Source organism: Bos indicus x Bos taurus, chromosome X (assembly GCF_003369695.1).
Source record: "Bos indicus x Bos taurus breed Angus x Brahman F1 hybrid chromosome X, Bos_hybrid_MaternalHap_v2.0, whole genome shotgun sequence".
In the NCBI taxonomy this organism is placed as follows: domain Eukaryota; kingdom Metazoa; phylum Chordata; class Mammalia; order Artiodactyla; family Bovidae; genus Bos; species Bos indicus x Bos taurus.
Window position 1 is genome coordinate 143,060,950 of NC_040105.1, and position 21,485 is coordinate 143,082,434.

At 39.6% G+C, this 21,485-nt stretch overlaps 1 long non-coding RNA gene across 1 annotated transcript; it reads right to left on the reverse strand.

Annotated features, from left to right (window-relative positions):
* Positions 1-453: 453 nt before the first annotated feature.
* Positions 454-2,429, reverse strand: LOC113887434. Its single transcript, XR_003509739.1, has 3 exons — positions 2,304-2,429; positions 1,644-1,752; positions 454-473 (listed from the first exon to the last, which is right to left on the reverse strand). It is a non-coding gene; the product is annotated as an uncharacterized LOC113887434 (long non-coding RNA).
* Positions 2,430-21,485: the final 19,056 nt, after the last annotated feature.

A 21,485-nucleotide genomic window follows, 5' to 3' on the forward strand; every position in this document is an offset into this window, starting at 1 on the left:
TGAGAGTTGGACTGTGAAGAAAGCTGAGCACCAAAGAATTGATGCTTTTGAACTGTGGTGGTGGAGAAGACTCTTGAGAGTCCCTTGGGCTGCAAGGAGATCCAACCTGTCCATTCTAAAGGAGATCAGCCCTGGGTGTTCTTTGGAAGGACTGATGCTGAAGCTGAAACTCCAATACTTGGGCCACCTCATGCGAAGAGTTGAGTCATTGGAAAAGACTCTGATGCTGGGAGGGATTGGGGGCAGGAGGAGAAGGGGATGACAGAGGATGAGATGGCTGGATGGCATCACCGCCTCGATGGACATGAGTTTGGGTGAACTGCGGGAGTTGGTGATGGACAGGGAGGCCTGGTGTGCTGCAATTCATGGTGTCGCAGAGTCGGACACGACTTAGCGACTGAACTGAACTGAAGATGAATATCAAATAGTTGTTTCACTAATGGGTTGTGGCCACCATTATTTAAAAGTTGACTCTACAAAACATAAAAAAATGTTTTTTGCATAAATAGTTTATGCTGGTCCCCCTAAAATGAGAGAACAGGCTTTACCAATACCTGTTCATCAAACCACTGCTTGAAAAATAACAATAAGATGCTTAACATAATCTAAAAACATTTGTGCCATCTTTCAATTTGGAAATCACAAAATACTATATAAACTACATCCATACTTAACTGCATAATTTTACATAGAAGAAAAAATTTCTTTTTTCAGTATAGCACAGCAAATACAGAACTAGAATGGGAAGTATATTTTCTATTGACCTAATCATATTGCTTCTCAATTAAGAAATCAGTAAATTAAAAATGGATACAAGATAACTACTTTTTGTATTTCTCTGACAGAAACAAAGTAATGTAAGAATTAAGGAAAACATTAATTCTGTTTTAAAAGTCTATTACCTAATTTGCTTTTAAATGTATGTTTAGTACATGTTTAGCCACTGGTGACAAATTAAACCCTCTATGAGTAAAGAAAACAACAGGTATCACAATTGAAAGACTACACAAACTGCTTGAAGGTTCCTTAGATACTAATCAGAAATAGGATGCAGAATCTCTTTATGAAGTATTAAATTTGTTCAGATTAATGTGCAACCCCAATTCATTTTTTATTATGCCAGTAAATAAGACATTTGATTTCAAAGTTTGCACTGTATTCCTTCCTCCTATTCAGATACTCCTTCTTTATTTAACATACCTCTCTTGGTAGATAACAGGTACTATCCTAAGTGCTTTACAAATATTAACTCACTTTTTTATTGTGGGACTGGAGGAGGAATGGGGGACTGCAGATGGGCACCAAAGATCTTTTGGAGATGATGGGATGACTGGATTGTAATGATTGCACAGCTTTGTAAACTTACTAAAATAGAGCTATAAAAGAAGCTAGGATTTGTAGAGAAATATCCATTGGTTTGTGATCCTTTGTGTTTAGAAAAAAATGCATTGTTAATGTCTCCAGCCTTGCTCTCCTACACCTTAAGAAAGGAATTAGCAGGTTACAACTTGGCCATAAGTAAAAACAAACACCAAAATAGAAGATGGTTATTTTGAGGCACTATCCTGCTATCTTTTTGTCTGTTGGCTTCCCAATTAAAGTATTTTCCTTGCCTCAACACATCATTTTTCAGATTCACTGACCTGTCTTGTGGCAAGCAGAGTGAGCTTGGACTCGATTATCAAGCAGACCCAAAACGTGCTGGCTACCAATGGACTCTTCCCACAGTGCTTCTTCATCCCATATGGACTCCTACAAGGGCAATGAGCATCAGGACATCCTCTGAACTTGATCTGGTCAGCTTCAAAACAACCAAAGAAATCTTCCCCTAGCCATGTGTATGAAGAATCTCAAGCTCACTATCATCATCATCATCATCATATCAGTTGAATAGCCATTACATTTTAAGAAATGATAGTTCGAGTGGAGAACAAGATGGCGGAGGAGTAGGTGGACTAGGAGTACATCTCCCTCCATGGATACATCAGGAATACACCTTCAGATACAGAAGTGCATGCAGAACACCAGCTTAGAGTCAACAGGAGTACCTGACCAGCAGAAAAGAATATATAGAACCACGCAAAAACTCAGTAGGACGAAGGAACTAGGGGGAGAAACAGGAATGTTACTAAGACTGGACATGCCCTTGGCAGATGGGGGGAACTGAAGCAGGGGTCTGATCCCCACATCGGGGCAATTGTCTGAGTCAGAGGAAAAACATTTCATGCTGAGGGTGAAACAGCTAATGTATGGCAGCCTAAATGGAATGAGAATCAGACAGTCCTTGCTGCAGCCATACGTACCCCGGACAAGGACGCAGTCCCCTAGAAGGCTAAGCAGCTGGGAGCTGGAGCGTAGAGATTATGGAGCATTCCCAGGGTGAGGGCTGCTGTTGACTGCAGAGAGATGGACCAAGGGGATGTGAGCGAGGAGACCGTGGTGTGAAATGCCTGTGGAGGAAAGCCAGGGAGCCATGGAAGCAAGGTGATACTGCTGAGTTACGCATAGGGGTGGAGCCATCACATAGACTCTCTCCCTACAGGCCTGGATCGGCTGCTGAACAATAGAGAGGCTGGCCCATCAGGTGCCTGATGCACAGAACTACAGAGTAGGACCCCACCCAGGGTTCCCCTTTAAGTGCCTGACATACCAATCTATAGAATAAGACCCCAGACGGGGGGCCCTCTGTGTGCCTGATGTGTGGAATAACAGAGAAGGACCCCAGGCAAGGGGGCCCTAAAGGGCACTTAAAAGTGCCTAATGGGCAGACCTATGGAGAAAGAAGAGCCAAAGAGGCCTTCTGATCACCAGGTACCAGAGGCTTGAAAAAAAAAAAGACTCTGATAGGGCCATAATTCATGTGGCTGAGACAGTCCATGTCCTTGCACCCTTGGCGCCACCAGGGTCCCCGCAACCCAAGTAGCTGCATTTCCTTCACACTCAACCCTCACTGGGGCAGATCTACCACAAGCAAAAAAAAAAAAAAAAAAAGTCTTCGGTCTATGCATGCGGGGTCACTTCAGTTGTTTCCTGCTCTTTGCGACCCTGTGGGCTGTGGCCTGCCAGGTTTCCCTGTCAGGGGGTTCTCCAGACAAGAATATTGGAGTGGCCAATACTCATTGCCATATGCTTCTAGAGCACTATATTTCCTGCTGCCTTAGCAACCAACTCCCCTGAGTTCCTGGTGCTGCCAGAACCCCTGCAACCCAAGCAGCTGCACTACCTCTACAACTGGCCCTCACTGGGGCAGAACCCAAATCCTCCAGGGCAGCCCCAGGAGCAAGCCTCAGGAGCAAACCCCAGTGGGTGACCCACAGGCAGAGATGGAAATAAAATCACAATTGAAACCCTGGGCTGAGCCAAAACCTTCCCACCAGCTCTACAAGCTGCAGACTAAATCCACACAATCAACTTGGCAGACTCTGTGTCTACAGAATATATAAAAGGAAAATAAGAGCTCCCGCAAAAAAAAAAAAAATGCACTAGTTCTGATAGCTGTGTACACTGGAGGCAAGAACACACAGGAGTAGGACCAGATTAGAATCTGAGCTACCTCCACAGCAGGTCCAGAGACCAGCACGGTGTTGGGGGGCACCCTAGGGAGGTGAGGTGGACTGTGACTCCCAGCAAGGAAAAGGACTCTGACAGCAGTGGCTCAAGAGAAACATTTATTATTCTTATGTTTTGAATTGTTCTGGAGTTTCTTTTGGATTTTTTTCTTTTCTTTTCCTTTTTTATTCCTTTGCATCCCCCCCTCCCCCCCATTGTAGTTCTAAATTTTATTGGCACTATGAAATCTAATTAAGCTTTTGAGGTTTTTCTTTTCAATAACACTTTTTATTGTTATAAACCTTTGCTTCTATGTTGGCCATTTGCAGTCCTGTGAAGTTTTCCTTTTTTTTTTTTTTCTTTTTTCCTTTCCTCTTCCTTTTCTCTTCTTTTCTCTTTAATTTCAATTTTTTAAACCTATTATTGTTTTTCCTAAAATTATTCCTTATTTGCTTTTCCTAAAGTTCTTCTCCCTTTGCAGTTAATCTTTAACATATATAAGTCTTCTTTATCTACCTTTATTTAATTTTGCATATCTAGTGTTTCTTTCCTTTCCTCTCAACATATGTGTTAGTTTTGTTTTCATTGGTTATTCCCCACTTGGAACCTTGCTTTAGTTTTGTTTTGCAGTTTTTGCTTTAGTTTTTTTTTTTTCTTTATTTTTAATTTTTAAAGCTATTTTTTAAATTTATTTATTTTTTAAAATTTATTTATTTTACTTGGAGGCTAATTACTTTATAATAGTGTAGTGGTTTTGCCATATATTGACATGAATCAGCCATGGGTGTACATGTGTTCCAAGTTTTTTTCTTAACTGTTACATAAATTTTTTATTTCCTTTGTTTGCCGGGTCAATCTATTGTACTTTGTTTTTGTTGGACTGTTTTGATTTTGTTTATGGGTGTATATGTATATGTGTATATTCCATTATTTTAATTATTATTTGCCTGATTTTGTAACTGCCGTTTGTCTGAGATTCATCTTTGGTTGCTCATTCTTGGATATTTGTTTTAATATCACTTAATGCCATAACAAACCACTTGTGGAATCTTCACTCCTGACCAGACATCAAGCCCTGAGCCTTTGGAGTGGGAGCACTGACTCCAAGACCCTAGACAACCAGAGAACTAAGCCTAGGTAGTATCAAAGGGTGAGAAATCCCACAAAGGAAAGCACTTGAATACAAGACCCAGCATCACCCAACCACTAGTAACACCCTGTGTAGGATGCTTCATCCCCACAAACAAAACAAAACTACAAACCAAATCAGCAGCAGCAGGATTCCAACCTCATTCAACCTTGCCCAAGAGACGAAAAACAACAACAACAAAAACTCAGCACAAATTTCACCCTATATGAAAATTACACAAACCACTGGACAAACTTTAGGAGGGCAGAAACCAAAAGGAAGACAGAACTCAACCTTGAAGCCTGGAAAAAGGAGACCTCAAACACAATAAGTTTAAAAAAAAAATAATGAAAAAGCAGAGAAATAATGCACAAATGAAGGAACAAACAAGAAACACAGAAAGTCCAAATAAACGAAGAGGAAATAGGCAAACTACCTGAAAAAGAATTCAGTATAATGATACTAAAGATGATCAAAACCCTTGAGAACAGAATGGAGAAAATACAAGAATCAACTAACAAAGACCTAGAAGAATTAAAGAATAAATATACAGAGACGGACAACACAATTACTGAAATTAAAAATACTCTAGAAGGAATTAATAGCAGAATATCTGAAACAGAAGAAGGGATCAGTTAGCTGGAATAAAAAGTGGTGGAAATAACTACTGAAGAGCAGAATAAAGTAAAAAGAATGAAAATAACTGAGGATAGTCTCAAAGACCTCTGGGACAATATTAAATGCACCAACATTAGAATTATGGGGGTCCCAGAAGAAGAGAAAAAGAAAGGGTATGAGAAAAGTTTTTAAGAGATTATAATTGAAAATTTCCCCAACATGGAAAAGGAAATGGCCAATCAAGTCCAAGAGGTGCAAAGAGTCCCATACAGGATAAGCCCAAGGAGAAACATGCCAAGACACATATGAATCAAACTAACAAAGACTAAACACAAAGAAAGAATATTAAAAGCAGCAAGGGAGAAGCAATAAATAAAACACAAGGGAAACCCCATACGTTTAACAGCTGATCTTTCAGCAGAAACTGTGCAGGCCAGAAGGGAATGGCAAGATATATTTAAAGTACTGAAACAGAAAAATCTACAACCAAGATTACCTGGCAAGGATCTCATTCAAAATTGATGGAGAAATCAAAAACTTTTCAAACAAGCAAAAGTTAAGAGAATTCAGTACCATCAAACCAGCTTTACAACAAATGTTGCTGCTGCTGCTGGTAAGTCGCTTCAGTCATGTCCGACTCTGTGCGACCCCATAGACGGAAGCCCACCAGGCTCCCCTGTCCCTGGGATTCTCCAGACAAGAACACTGGAGTGGGTTGCCATTTCCTTCTCCAATGCATGAAAGTGAAAAGTGAAAGTGAATTTGCTCAGTCATATCCGACTCTTCGCGACTCCATGGACTGCAGCCTACCAGGCTCCTCCGTCCATGGGATTTCCCAGGCAAGAGTATTGGAGTGGGGTGCCATTGCCTTCTCCGACAACAAATGTTACAGGGACTATACAGTCAGGAAATACAAGAGAAGAAAAAGATCTGCAGAAACAAACCCCAAACAATGAAGACAATGGCACTAGGAATATATCAATAATTACTTTAAGTGGAAACAGATTAATTGCTCCAACCAAAAGACACAGACTGGCTGAATGGATACAAAAACAAGACCCATGTATATGCTGTCTACAAGAAACCCACTTCAGACCTAAAGACACATATAGACCGAAAGTGAGAGGATGGAAAAATATATTCCATGCAAATGGAAAGCAAAAGAAAGCTGGGGTAGCAATCTTCATATCAAACAAAGTAGACCTCAAGATAAAGAATATTACAAGAGATAAGGAAGGACACTACATAATGATCAAGGGATCAATCCAACAGGAATATGTAACAATTGTAAATATCTATGCACCCAACATAGGAGCACCTCAATACATAAGTACTAACAGACAGAAAAGGAGAATTTGACAGTAACACAATAAGAGTAGGAGACTTTAACACCCACTCACACCAATAGACAGATCATCAAAACAGAAAATTAATAATGAAACACACCAATAGACAGATCATCAAAACAGAAAATTAATAATGAAACACAAGTCACATTAGATGAAATGGATCTCACTGATATCTTCAGGACATTCCATCCAAATGCAGAAGAATACACCTTCTTCTCAAGTGCACATGGAACATTCTCCAGGATAGACCACATCTTGGGTCACAAAAGAAACCTCAGTAAATTTAAGAAAATTGAAATTGTATCAAGCATCTTTTCTGACCATGCTATGAGATGAGATGAGATTTTTTTCACAAGAAAAAAACTGTAAGAAACACAAACAGATGGAGATTGAACAACACATTTCTAAATAACCAACAGGTTACTGAAGAAATCAAAAGGGAAATCAAAAAATTTCAGAAACAAATGACAATGAAAACACAGCAACTCAAAATGTATGGGATGCAGCAAAAGCAGTTCTAAGAGGGAAGTTGATAGCAATACAATCCTACCTCAAGAAACAAGAAAAACATCAAAATAGACAACCTAACTCTACATCTAAAACAACTGGAAAAAGAACAAAAAAACTGAAAATTAGTAGAAGGAAAGAAATCAAAAGATCTGAGCCAAAATAAATAAAATAGAAAGGAAAGAAACAATAATAAGATTAATAAAACTAAAAGCTGGTTCTTTGAGAAGATCAACAAAATTGACAAACCCTTAGCCAGACTTATCAGGAAAAAAAGAGAGAAGAATCAAATCAACAAAGTTAGAAATGAAGGAGGAGAGGTTACAACAGATGATACAGAAATACAAAGGATTATAAGAGACTATTACAAACAACTATATGGCAATAAAATAGATAAACTGGAAGAAATGGACAGATTCTTAGAAAAGTTCAATCTTCCATGACTGAACCAGGAAGAAATAGAAATTATGAACAGCCCAATTACGAGCACTGAAATTGGAAGTGTGATAAAAAATCTCCCAAAAAACAAAAGCCCAGGACCTGATGGCTTCACAGGAGAACTCTATCAAACATTTAGAAAAGAGCTAATGCCTATCTTTCTAAAACTCTTTCAAAAAATTGCAGAGAAAGGAACACTTCCAAACTCATTCTATGAGGCCACCATCACCCTGATACCAAAACCAGACAAAGACAACACCAAAAAAGAAAACTACAGGCCAATAACACTGATGAACATAGATTCAAAAATCCTCAACAACATTTTAGCAAACAGAATTCAATAACATATTAAAAAGCTCATACACCAGGATCAAGTTGGGTTTATTCCAGGGATGCAAGGATTCATCAGTATAGGCAAATCAATCAAGGTGATACACCATATTAACCAATGGAAAGATAGAAACCATATAATCTCAATAGATGCAGAAAAAGTCTTTGACAAAATTCAGCACCCATTTATGATTAAAACTCTTCAAAAAATGGGCATAGAACAAACCTACCTCAACATAGTAAGGTCATATACGATAAAACTACAGTAAACATTATTCTCAATGGTGAAAAACTGAAAACATTCCCCCTAAGATCAGGAACAAGACAAGGGTGTCCACTTTCACCACTAGTCAACATAGTTTTGGAAGTCCTAGCTACAGCAATAAGAGAAGAAAAAGAAATAAAAGGAATCCAGATGGAAAAGAAGAAGTAAAGCTCTCACTGTTTGCAGATGACATGATATTGTACATAGAAAACCCAAAAGATACTATCAGAAAATTAATAGACCTAATCAGTGAATTTAGCAAAGTTGCAGGATACAAAATCAATATGCAGAAATCACTTGAATTTCTATCTACTAACAATGAAAAAACAGAAAAAGAAATTAAGGAATCAATCCCATTCAGCATTGCAACAGAAAGAATTAAGTATCTAGGAATAAACTACCTAAGGAAGCAAAAGAACTGTACACAGAAAATTATAAGACACTGCTGAAAGAAATCAAAGATGACATAAACAGATGGAAGGATGAGGAATCAATATTGTGAAAATGACTATATTACCAAATGCAATCTATAGATTCAGTGTGATCCCTATCAAATGACCAATGGCACTTTTCACAGAACTAGAACAAAATATTTCACCATTCCTATGGAAACACATAACGACCCTGAATAGCCAAAGCAATACTGAGAAAGAAGAACAGAACTGGAGGCATCAACTTTCCTGATTTCAAATTATAGTACAAAGCTGCAGTCATCGAGACAGTATGTTACTGGTAGAAAAACAGAAATATAGACCAATGGAACAAGATAGAAATCCCAGAAATAAACCCATGCACCTATGGGTACCTTATTTTTGACAAAGGAGGCAAGAACATACAATGGGGCAGAGACAGCCTCTTCAATGAATGGTGCTGGGAAAACTGAACAGCTACATGTAAAAGAATGAAATTAGAACACTTCCTAACAGCACACACAAAGATAAGCTCAAAATGGATTAAAGACCTAAATGTAAGACCAGAAACTATACAACTCTTAGAGGAAAACATAGGTAGAACACTCGATGACATAAATCAAAGCCAGATCCTCTATGACCCACCTCCTAGAGTACTGGAAATAAAAACAAAAGTAAACAAGTGGGACCTGATTAAACTTAAAAGCCTTTGCACAGCAAAAGGTACTATAAGCAAGGTGAAAAGACAGCCCTCAGAATGGGAGAAAATAATAGCAAATGAAACAAGAGACACAGGATTAATTTCCAAAATATACAAGTAGCGCATACAACTCAATACCAGAAAAACAAACAACCCAATCAAAAAGTGGGGAAAAGAGCAAAACAGACATTTCTCCAAAGAAGACATACAGATGGCTAACAAACACATGAAAAGATACTCAACATTGCTCATTATTAGAGAAATGCAAATCAAAACTACAATGAGATATCACCTCATACCGGTCAGAATGGCCATCATCAAAAAGTCTACAAACAGTGAATGCTGGAGAGCATGTGGAGAAAAGGGAATGCTCTTGCACTGTTGGCGGGAATGTAAATTGATACAGCCACTAAGGCAGACGGTATGGAGATTCCTTTAAAAACTAGGAATAAAACTGCCATATGACCCAGCAGTCCCACTCCTAGGCATATACCCTGAGGAAACCAAAATTGAAAAAGACACATGTATCCCATTGTTCATTGCAGCACTCTTTACAATAGCTAGAATATGGAAGCAAGCTAGATGTCCATCGACAGATGAATGGATAAAGAAGTTGTCGTACATATACACAATGGAATATTACTCAGCCATAAAAAGGAACACGTTTGAGTCAGTTCTGATGAAGTGGATGAACCTAGAGCCTATTATACATAATGAAGTAAGTCAGAAAGAGACATAAATATCGTATACTGACACATATATACAGAATCTAGAAAAATGATACTGAAAAATTTATTTGCAGGGCAGCATGGAGAAATAGACATGGAGAATAGATTTATGGACATGGGAGGAGGGGAGGATAGTGTGAGATGTATGAGGAGAGTAACACAGAAACTTATATTACCATATGTAAAGTAGATAGCCAACAGGAATCTGCTGTTGTCTCAAGAAACTCAAACAGCGGCTCTGTATCAACCTAGGGTGGGATGGGGCGGGAGATGGGAGGGAGTTTCTAAAGGGAAGGGATATATGTATACCTATGGCTGATTCATGTTGAGCTTTGATAGAAAATAAAAATCTGTAAAGCTACTGCTGCTGCTGCTAAGTCACTTCAGTCATGTCCGACTCTGTGCGACCCCATAGATGGCAGCCCACCAGGCTCCCCCTTCCCTGGGATTCTCCAGGCAAGAACACGAGTGGGTTGCCATTTCCTCCTCCAATGCATGAAAGTGAAAAGTGAAAGTGAAGTCGCTCAGTCGTCTCCGACTCTTAGTGACCCCATGGACTGCAGCCTACCAGGCTTCTCCGTCTATGGGATTTTCCAGGCAAGAGTACTGGAGTGGGGTGCCATTGCCTTCTCCGTCTGTAAGGCAATTATCCTTTAATTAAAAAAAAAATTAGAATGAGATCTAAAAAAAAAGCAAAACAATATGTAACGTGTAACAGATTTATTGGTAACGATGATAGACATTTCTTTAGTCTACTTTTTTAAAAGAATGGGGTAGTGTTTAGAAGCATGGACTCTTACGATAATTGGCAAAATTATAATCCTGATCTGCTACCAACTAGCTATGTGACATTAAGCTCCCTGTGAGCTTCACTTATCTCACTTTAAAATGGGAAAAATAGAGACTTCCCTGGCGGTCCATTGGTTAAGACTCCGCACTGGCATCGGGAGGAGCCCAGGTGCAAACCCTAGTCAAGCAACTAGATCCCACATGCTGCAACTAAGAATGTGTATGCCACAGTGAAAAGATCCTGCATCCCGAGAAGATCAAAGATCCTGAGTGCTGCAACTAAGACCCACGGAGCTACATAAGTAAAAACAAATTTTTAATGGGAAAAATAACAGCATCTACATCGCAAAGCTAGTGTGAGAATCAAAGGTCAGTTCAAATTTGTACTTTTAAGTTGATTGGGGTTTAATTTACATACAACAAAATTTACCTATTTTAAATTTATCATTAAATTATTTTTAGTAAATTTACGGAGTTGTCCATTTATTACAACCTAGTCATTCTCATTATCTCAAAAAGATCTGTGGTGCCCATCTGCAGTCCCCTTTTCTACCTCCAGTCCCACAACAGAAAATGAGCTAATTGCCGGGGTCCAGCCCCGACTGATCAAGGGTATTCGAAGGAGAGATGGCGTAGGCGAAGATCAGGAAACAATTGCTTAATTAAACGTTAATTAAGGATATAAAGAGTAATAGAATGAGGATAGCTCAGTGAGGAAATTTAGTGGAGAAAAGCGGCTGAAATAAGGATAGCTCAGTAGGAAAATTCAGTGAAGAAAAGAGGCTGAATACAATTCCAAAGCAGGGAATTAACGTCACCTACGAAGGCCGCAGGCGTCCTCCCATTCTCCCGAAGGAGAGGAGACACTAAGGCCTCCCCAGTCGGATCTTAGAAGCCCAGGCAAAATTAGTAGGCTTGACGAGCTTCCCCGCCTCAGAGGAAAAATTCAGCCAGAAGGTGAAAGAAAGAACGACATGGGGAGACCAAATTTCGGTGAACAAAAAGGGGTGTACTTTATTTTTCAAAGTAGTTTATACCTTAAGTTGTGCATAGAGGATAATGGGGGAAGGGGTGGAGTCATGCAAGGACAGCAGTTCCTGGTTCTAATGGAAGCCAGGCTTTCAAACTTATCATATGCAAAAGTTCAGGTGATTTACATCATCTTCTGGCCAGGAGGCCTGTTAACATTTTAAGAAACTTATTTTTCTCTAAAGGTGATTATTCCAAAGTCAGGCGATTATTCTACAGTCAGGCGCCAGCCTCCAAAAAGCATTGGATAGAGTTGCATTCCTATAGGGCAAAGGTGAGGTGGGCTCAGTCAAGAAAAGAATTAACTCAAGCGTCCAAGGTTACAAACATTGAGGCTACTACTTACATTTCTATACACCCATTATAACAATCAATACACTGCCAAGGACACAGTAGGTAAGGAGTATGGAGACTTAGCAGCAAACATTGGCCCAACAAGTGAAAAACCCTTCACCAATACAATTTCTAATCAATCTTTTAACTACTCAAAAGAATCTGTGTTTAGACAGTTTAGAACATCTCCTGCCTCTCACAGTTGGGAGGCTCTGAACAATCACATGTGGCCGGAAAAACCTATTCAGGCAGGCTAGAGGATTTCCAAAGGAGTTTGTAGGTTGAAACACTGTCACACCCAAGAATTATTAACTGGAGCTGTAAGCTAACTCTGTTTTCAGAGAGAGGTAGTGGGGGACAGCCCCCCGTAAAGTCAGAGGTGTAGGTGAAAGCACAAAGCAGAAAGTAGGCAGACTCTGGTTTTGGGGGTAGATTGCTCGAGAATTTCCAGGGAGACTTCTGAGGCTTGATCCCGCCTTTGCGTATGCCAAGCCTCCTTCCTCATGACCTTTGCCAGGGGCGGAGCTCGCTCCCCGGAGCTAATATTTCTAAATCACTTAGGATAGTGCCTGTCATCTACCAAGAGATGTATCTTATATAAATAAGAAATGTCTGAACAGGAGGAAGAAATGCAATGCAAACCATGAAACCAAATGTCTTATTTACTGGCATAATAAAAAACGAATTTGGGTTGCATTTTAATCAGAATAAACTTAATACTTCATATAAAGATACTGAAGCTTATTTCTGATTAGAGTCTAATTTAGTTTTCCCTTATAAGCCTCTATGAAAAGCACAGGCCTGGTTTCCATAGTAAATCTGGAGGCCTGAGCAATTAACTGAATTACTTTGAGAAGGGGAAAGAAAAGAAAAAAATCTGTGTAACTCAGATGAAAAGCCAGCAAGAGTTTTTACTTTTGACTTCTCCTGCTACTGTTACCTCACATTATGGTTACATGGGCTCCCCTGGTAGCTCAGCTGGTAAAGAATCCTCCTGCAATGCAGAAAACTTGGGTTCAATCTCTCAGTTGGGAAGATCCCCTGGAGGAGGAAATGGCAACCCACTCCAGCATTCTTGCCTGGAGAATCCCAGGGACAGAGGAGCCTGATGGGCTACAGTCCATGCGGTCCCAAAGAGTCAGACACGACTGAGCAACTAAGCAAAGCACATAGTTATATAGTGTTTATTCAAAGCTCTCTAACATCCATTATCTCATTTTACACCTTCAACAATCCTGCAAGATAACTGTTTTCAATTTCTTCTTCTTCTATTTTTTAATCCTAGCAATGATGATTTGTACTGAGAGGCAAGCATCTAAATAAAACCAATAAGCACCTGACAAGGGAAACCAGCCAGCCAGCCTGCCCGGACATCTTCTGGCTTCACAAGACACCTATTTTCAACGGGTATTTGGATAAACGGACTCAATCATAATTTGGGCTAGAAATGACTGGATATTTTCATAAAAGTATGAAAAAAAAAAACCTGTTTTAAACACAGAAATAACAGAGAAGAAGAATAAGGAACAAATTATAACAGTCCAACTCTCTGATTTTAAGGATGAGTCTAGATGATTTCTTGAGGTCACACTAGGTCTGCCACCCAAGTTTCCTGACTTCTTACTGGGGGCTTTTCTACTGTACTAAGCTTCATCTGCCTAGTTAATTTCTGTGTATTTTCTTTGCAATTATACTGACTAAATTCTAACTTTTCATTTTTACCTTGAAACACTGAGTGAAAAATGATATGGTATCTAATACTGTTAGGGAAACTTCCATAGCAGTATTTCCTTCAAGAAGTGCCTGATGGAAAATGTTTGCTTCAGTTGTTGTAGAACCTGAGATTTAAAAAAAAAATAAAAGGAAATTAAAACTGTATGACACAGGGATTCACATAACAGTTTTGAATGATTTTCTCTCCCAAAGACTCAGAGAGAGAGACAAGCAAAAAGACACCAGGCTCTCAGTACCTGCAGACTTAATGAGTTTCGCTGTATTTACTCCTTAATCAAATACCATCTGGGTTAATCAATTCTGCTATTTTTTACTTCAGCTCTGTATCAGCAGCTCTGTAACAAATAAATAGGTGCCTACTTCCTTGTAGACAAGATGTGAGTGATGATCTAGGTATGTACCTAAGAAATAACGTGGGAGGCATTTTAGGCTGTGCTGCTAATTATATGGGCAAAAATGAGAAACTCATAGAAAAGCAGCTATGTTATGTACAGGGGTTCCCTATGGCCTGATGTTTTCGATGATGCCAATGGTGTGAGACTTGTTTCTAAATCAGAAGGAAAACAAAGCATCTGGGCCAACTGAAAGACACAGCTTCAATACATTGTTACAAGAGACAAAGAGCAAAGCTGAAGGCTGTACCACTCCCATTTTTTTTGAAAGGTCCTGAGTCTAGCAGCTCAGCATCCATCTGCTCAAGACATTTGTGTTTATGATTAGTCCTCATGGCAGAGCCAGTTCTGCATGCTTCCTCTTATGCAACCTCTAAAGGACTGTCTGGTAATGAACATTGTCTCACTCTTTGACTTTTCATTAAGATTTGCTTTCAGAGAATAGCTTTCACGTATATAACCCTCTAGCTTCCTATTGAACTTGTCAATATTTCAACCTGTGTGAAATACATCTTTGTCAAAATAGTATTTACAGTGCTCTGACCTCTGCAGACAGCTCAGCATGGGCAATCCCTTAAAGAATCACTAAATGAAAAATAGTCATGTGAAGAGTTGACTCATTGGAAAAGACTCTGATGCTGGGAGGGATTGAGGGCAGGCAGAAAAGGGGATGACAGAGGATGAGATGGCTGGATGGCATCACCGACTCGATGGACGTGAGTTTGAGTGAACTCTGGGAGTTGGTGATGGACAAGGAGGCCTGGCGTGCTGCAATTCATGGGGTCAGACACGACTGAGTGACTAAACTAACTAACTAAAATAAATATTATATATACTATTTTATTCAGATTCATTATTTTCATTAAAGTACAGATAAAGAATATTGAATGTAAATTCACATAAGAATAATAGTTCAATGAGAAAATTAATCTCCTTCATATTAAACTAAGAACTCACTATTAACTAAAATTGCCAGAAACAATCCATGTATATTTGACCTTATATTCACAGATGGTGAAATGAGTGTACATTTCTAACGGGAGGGGATATAGGTATACCTATGGCTGATTCATGATTCAGGGGTGGTTTCCTGAAGTTAGATGTTTAAGAATGAGGCTCTACTACAAAGCCACAGTTATCAAGACAGTATGGTACTGGCACAAAGAAATATAGATCAATGGAACAAAATAGAAAGCCCAGAGATAAATCCACGCACATATGGACACCTTATCTTTGACAAAGGAGGCAAGAATATACAATGGATTAAAGACAATCTCTTTAACAAGTGGTGCTGGGAAATCTGGTCAACTACATGTAAAAGAATGAAACTAGAACACTTTCTAACACCATACACAAAAATAAACTCAAAATGGATTAAAGATCTAAATGTAAGACCAGAAACTATAAAACTCCTAGAGGAGAACATAGGCAAAACACTCGCTGACATGCATCACAGCAGCATCCTCTATGACCCACCTCCCAGAATATTGGAAATAAAAGCAAAAATAAACAAATGGGACCTAATTAACCTTAAAAGCTTCTGCACATCAAAGGAAACTATTAGCAAGGTGAAAAGACAGCCTTCAGAATGGGAGAAAATAATAGCAAACGAAGCAACTGACAAACAACTAATCTCAAAAATATACAAGCAACTCCTACAGCTCAACTCCAGAAAAATAAATGACCCAATCAAAAAATGGGCCAAAGAACTAAATAGACATTTCTCCAAAGAAGACATACAGATGGCTAACAAACACATGAAAAGATGCTCAACATCACTCATCAGAGAAATGCAAATCAAAACCACTATGAGGTACCATTTCACACCAGTCAGAATGGCTGCGATCCAAAAGTCTACAAGTAATAAATGCTGGAGAGGGTGTGGAGAAAAGGGAACCCTCTTACACTGTTGGTGGGAATGCAAACTAGTACAGCCACTATGGAGAACAGTGTGGAGATTCCTTAAAAAACTGGAAATAGACCTGCCTTATGATCCAGCAATTCCACTGCTGGGCATACACACTGAGGAAACCAGAAGGGAAAGAGACACGTGTACCCCAATGTTCATCGCAGCACTGTTTATAATAGCCAGGACGTGGAAGCAACCTAGATGTCCATCAGCAGATGAATGGATAAGAAAGCAGTGGTACATATACACAATGGAGTATTACTCAGCCATTAAAAAGAATACATTTGAATCAGTTCTAATGAGGTGGATGAAACTGGAGCCTATTATACAGAGTGAAGTAAGCCAGAAGGAAAAACACCAATACAGTATACTAACGCACATATATGGAATTTAGAAAGATGGTAACAATAACCCTGTGTACGAGACAGCAAAAGAGACACTGATGTATAGAACAGTCTTATGGACTCTGTGGGAGAGGGAGAGGGTGGGAAGATTTGGGAGAATGGCATTGAAACATGTAAAATATCATGTATGAAACGAGATGCCAGTCCAGGTTCGATGCACAATACTGGATGCTTGGGGCTAGTGCACTGGGACGACCCAGAGGGATGGTATGGGGAGGGAGGAGAGAGGAGGGTTCAGGATGGGGAACACATGTATACCTGTGGTGGATTCATTTTGATATTTGGCAAAACTAATACAATTATGTAAAGTTTAAAAATAAAATAAAATTAAAAGAAAAAAAAAAGAATGAGGCCTATCTAATCTGTCTCTGGGCTGGAGTTAAACTTGGATCAGAACTTTTTTACTCTATAAACATGTCTATTTCCACATTTTTATTTTGTTCTTCTTGAATTTTAGGGTTTTCTTTAAAAAATTAACCACTGGGTAATCAGGGACTGAGGAAAAAGACTTTGTCCATCCTCTACTAAACACAGAGGGCAGGTCAGCAGAATCTTAGTGATTAAGATTGGTGGTGGTAGTTACTATAGCAGTTCCCAACCAGTTCCCAGTGCTGGGGAGACAGTAGAAATTGTCATCTGAATTATTAGGATGTCCCAGAGACTCAGCAATAAACCCCACCCAAACTGCCTCTTTAGTTTTTCCAAGTGCTATGAAACTTATTTTTAAAAATAAAAGACATCTATTTAAGTTCCTTTAATGACTAACCCTACCTCTGAAACATATCTCATTGAAATAAGCAAGTCATCTTTTCCTTAGGGTGACACAAATATTTCCTTAAGTATTCATTTCACTAAGACTTACACAGCAAAAACAAGAAAGAAATAATATATAATATATATCTCAATTGCTCTTGGCGATTCCTGCTTACATTAGTAACTGAAGTGGGTACAGACCTGACAACTGTCCTCACTTGATGATTTCCTGCCTTCCCCTGGATCTAGCCCTTTCTCGCGAGCTTCAGTAGAGACAAACATCTGTTCTAGGATTAGACCAGAAACTGTGCACTTCAGTCTAACCGTTACCTTTTGGAAAACTTTTAAAAATGTATCAATTCCCATCAGGTTAATTTCAACTTTGAGTTGAGAAGCATTCAATAAATCATGGGTACCTTAAGGCTAACTCAAAAGGAAGCATCTAGGGTTTGCATGGCATGATTAAGACTGCCCTCTGTTGGAAGAGAAGAAAAAAAGAGGAAATTGCACTGCTATGGGAATTACCTTGCTATGATTCTTTTCCCCATGTATCTAAAGTGAAACAAACATACTCTAGTAAGAAAAACAGTAGCATGCTAGTACTATATTACCATACTTTGCATTTTAACATATAATATTTGAAAATTCATGTGTTACAAAGAATGACCTATTTAAAATCATATTACAAGAATATGTTTTGGTATACACAAATAAATATACAACCACCTGCCATATTATATCGCTCTACATTCATTTGATACAATTACTTCAGCACCAAAAAGTCTCAGGTCTTCACATACAATTCTAATGACATATTTCTAAAAAACATATCAAAGCAAATCATCCTTCATGCTTTATAGTGTGTATCACACCAAAGGTCTCTAATATAGTCATTAACACCTAAAAAGCTTCTTAAGCCCTAAAAAACGTGGCAATTGCTATATTTTTAGAGTGACATTAAACTACTTTCTAGTATCAGATCAGATCAGATCAGTTGCTCAGTTCTTTCCGACTCTCTGCGACCCCATGAATCACAGCACGCCAGGCCTCCCTGTCCATCACCAACTCCCGGAGTTCACTGAGACTCACGTCCATCGAGTCAGTGATGCCATCCAGCCATCTCATCCTCTGTCATCCCTTTCTCCTCCTGCCCCCAATCCCTCCCAGCATCAGAGTCTTTTCCAATGAGTCAACTCTTTGCATGAGGTGGCCAAAGTACTGGAGTTTCAGCTTCAGCATCATACTCTCCAAAGAAATCCCAGGGCTGATCTCCTTCAGAATGGACTGGTTGGATCTCCTTGCAGTCCAAGGGACTCTCAAGAGCCTTCTCCAACACCACAGTTCAAAAGCATCAATTCTTCAGTGCTCAGCTTTCTTCACAGTCCAACTCTCACATCCATACATGACCACTGGAAAAACCATAGCCTTGACTAGATGGACCTTTGTTGGCAAAGTAATGTCTCTGCTTTGCAATATGCTATCTAGTTTGGTCATAACTTTTCTTCCAAGGAGTAAGCGTCTTTTAATTTCATGGCTGCAGTAACCATCTGCAGTGATTTTAGAGCCCCCAAAAATAAAGTCTGACACTGTTTCCACTGTTTCCCCATCTATTTCCCATGAAGTGATGGGACCAGATGCCATGATCTTTGGAAAGAGCTCCATGACAGCGAGCTACGCCGACTTCAGGGGAAAGTAACCAGTTTGAGGAAAGAGCAATTGTCAGATGGGAGCTGGACAGGTTCCATATCCAGAACTAAAGAGTTGACGGAGCAATGGAGAGCTCTGAATGACACTATCCATGATCTGCGAGGTCAATTAAATGCCAAAATATGTGATCGCTCTACAGTAAACAAAACGTACAGAAATACGCTACAGCAAAAATTTTGTGATATCAAACAACAAAATCTGAAATGTATTGGTGAGCTCCCAGCAGAAAGGAATAAATTAAGAGAAGAAAACAAGCAGCTTTTGGCTAGGCTCAAGAGGAAACAGCAACAGTTTCACCGTTCTTTTTCTGATACTGATGACTCAAAAGAGAGAGTCAGTTATTTCGATCAGGGACCCTCCGCCCAGACCTGAGAGGTATGCGGCTCTCAAAATGATAACGCAAACGAAAACCAAACAGATGAAAGCTCGAGGGAAAAAGAAACAGCCACACAGTTCCGAACTTCAGGTTCCATTGTACAGTCAAGATGTCTTCGAGGTGCCAGAGAGCCCTCAGGAGAAGATTTCCTCTAACAGCACTAAGACTATCACAATAAGCAGTGGCAGTCAGAAGTCATCTAGCACTGTTCCTTCAGCGTCTACACTCGGCCCTCAGACTGTGTATGGATTTCAAGATGACTCCAGCCTTCCTGATGCCAGGCTTGGCCATCCACAAAGCAAATCCATTTTCACACAGAGGACCTCCCCACAGAGGATCTCCACACCAAAGTGAGGAACTGAGGTTGATTTGCCTTGGAGCCTTTCCATTATTTCTCCAGGAGAAGACCTACCTACTGAAATATTACCTGAAACTTCAGAGGAAGGTATGATTGATTATACCAAAAGCATATTTTCTCCTTTTACATGGAGAGACGAAAATACCACTTTACATCTATTTCCTTTAGACTATACTTCAAGCTCTAATGTGAAAAGACCATCATTTGGTGTTTTTCGCATTTCAATGAGAGAGAGCAGTAGCCAGACACCTTGCAGAGACCAGTCCACAGCAAGGAAGGATACGAATGGAGCTACAGGTGCAGCCCATGATGCTGATAAGCCACAAGGTGAGTCTCAGGCTTGCACTCAGGGTCTTCAATAAAGAGAAAAGTCAAGATACAGTTAGAAAAAGGGGGAAGTAGCTATCGCTCCTGGAGAAGGCAATGGCACCCCACTCCAGTACTCTTGCCTGGAAAATCCCATGGATGGAGGAGCCTCATAGGCTGCAGTCCATGGGGTCGCTAGAGTCGGACACGACTGAGTGACTTCACTTTCACTTTTCACTTTCATGCATTGGAGAAGGAAATGGCAACCCACTCGTGTTCTTGCCTGGAGAATCCCAGAGACAGGGAAGCCCAGTGGGCTGCTGTCTATGGGGTCGCACAGAGTCGGACACGACTGAAGCGACTTAGCAGCAGCAGCAGCAGTAGCTATCGCTCCATCTCTCTCTTAAGGAGACTGCTTTTCTTTTCCAAGAGGACAGTCTTCCTATCAATTCAGACTATTTAACATTTGTATTCAGACTATGTAACTGATAATTCCTGACTTTGATTCTACTTCCCAGAATATAATATACAGGCAATAAAATGTTGGGCAAATGACTAAGACTTTGAAACAGTGACATATTGCCAGTTAATAAAATTCAGGTACAAAGAAAGAAACAGTTTTTAGAATCCCTCAACTTCTATATAAAAGTGTAGAGATGACCATCTTTTTGTTGAAATTAAGCTGCTAGTGTCTGTGAGTCAGTGTGTGCCATGCTGAGTTGGTTTAGTTGTGTCCTAGTTTTTGCAACACTGTGGACTGTAGCCTGCCAGGCGCCTCTGTCCGTGGGATTCTCTAGAAGAATATGGCAGTGGGTTGTCATGCCCTCCTCCTGGGGATCTTCCCATCCATCGAGTCTCTTAGACTCTTGCACTGGCAGCTGAGTTCTTTACTACTAGTGCCACCTGGGAAGCCCTTATGAGTCAATAAGAAGGCTTAAAAAAAAGAAAGCCAAGAGAACACCTAAAAGGCCTGGGCTGTAAGAGTTCAACCCTGAAATACATATAAAGTGAAGTATTTACTGGACTTGACAAGGTAACTACAATACTCACACTGAGAAAGATTCAGAAGCAGATATTTTTCAGAATAAAATGAGTATGACTTTACAGATACCATACAGCATGACTTAAATTACAAAAGAGAAGATGTGACACAGACTGTATACTAGTTATTAAAATCTGCTTTTAAAAATCAAAAAGCGAGAGCAGAAGAAGGAAAAACCTCATTAAGAAAGATCAACTATTTAGCAAGCAAGGACAACATTTACAAGAGGATACAAGAGGAGGAGACCTTTTCAAGAAACAAACCAGTTATGGTTTTATCCATAACATAAAGCAGCCAGTTGGTTGTCACTGGTTATCACAGTGTGTGTGT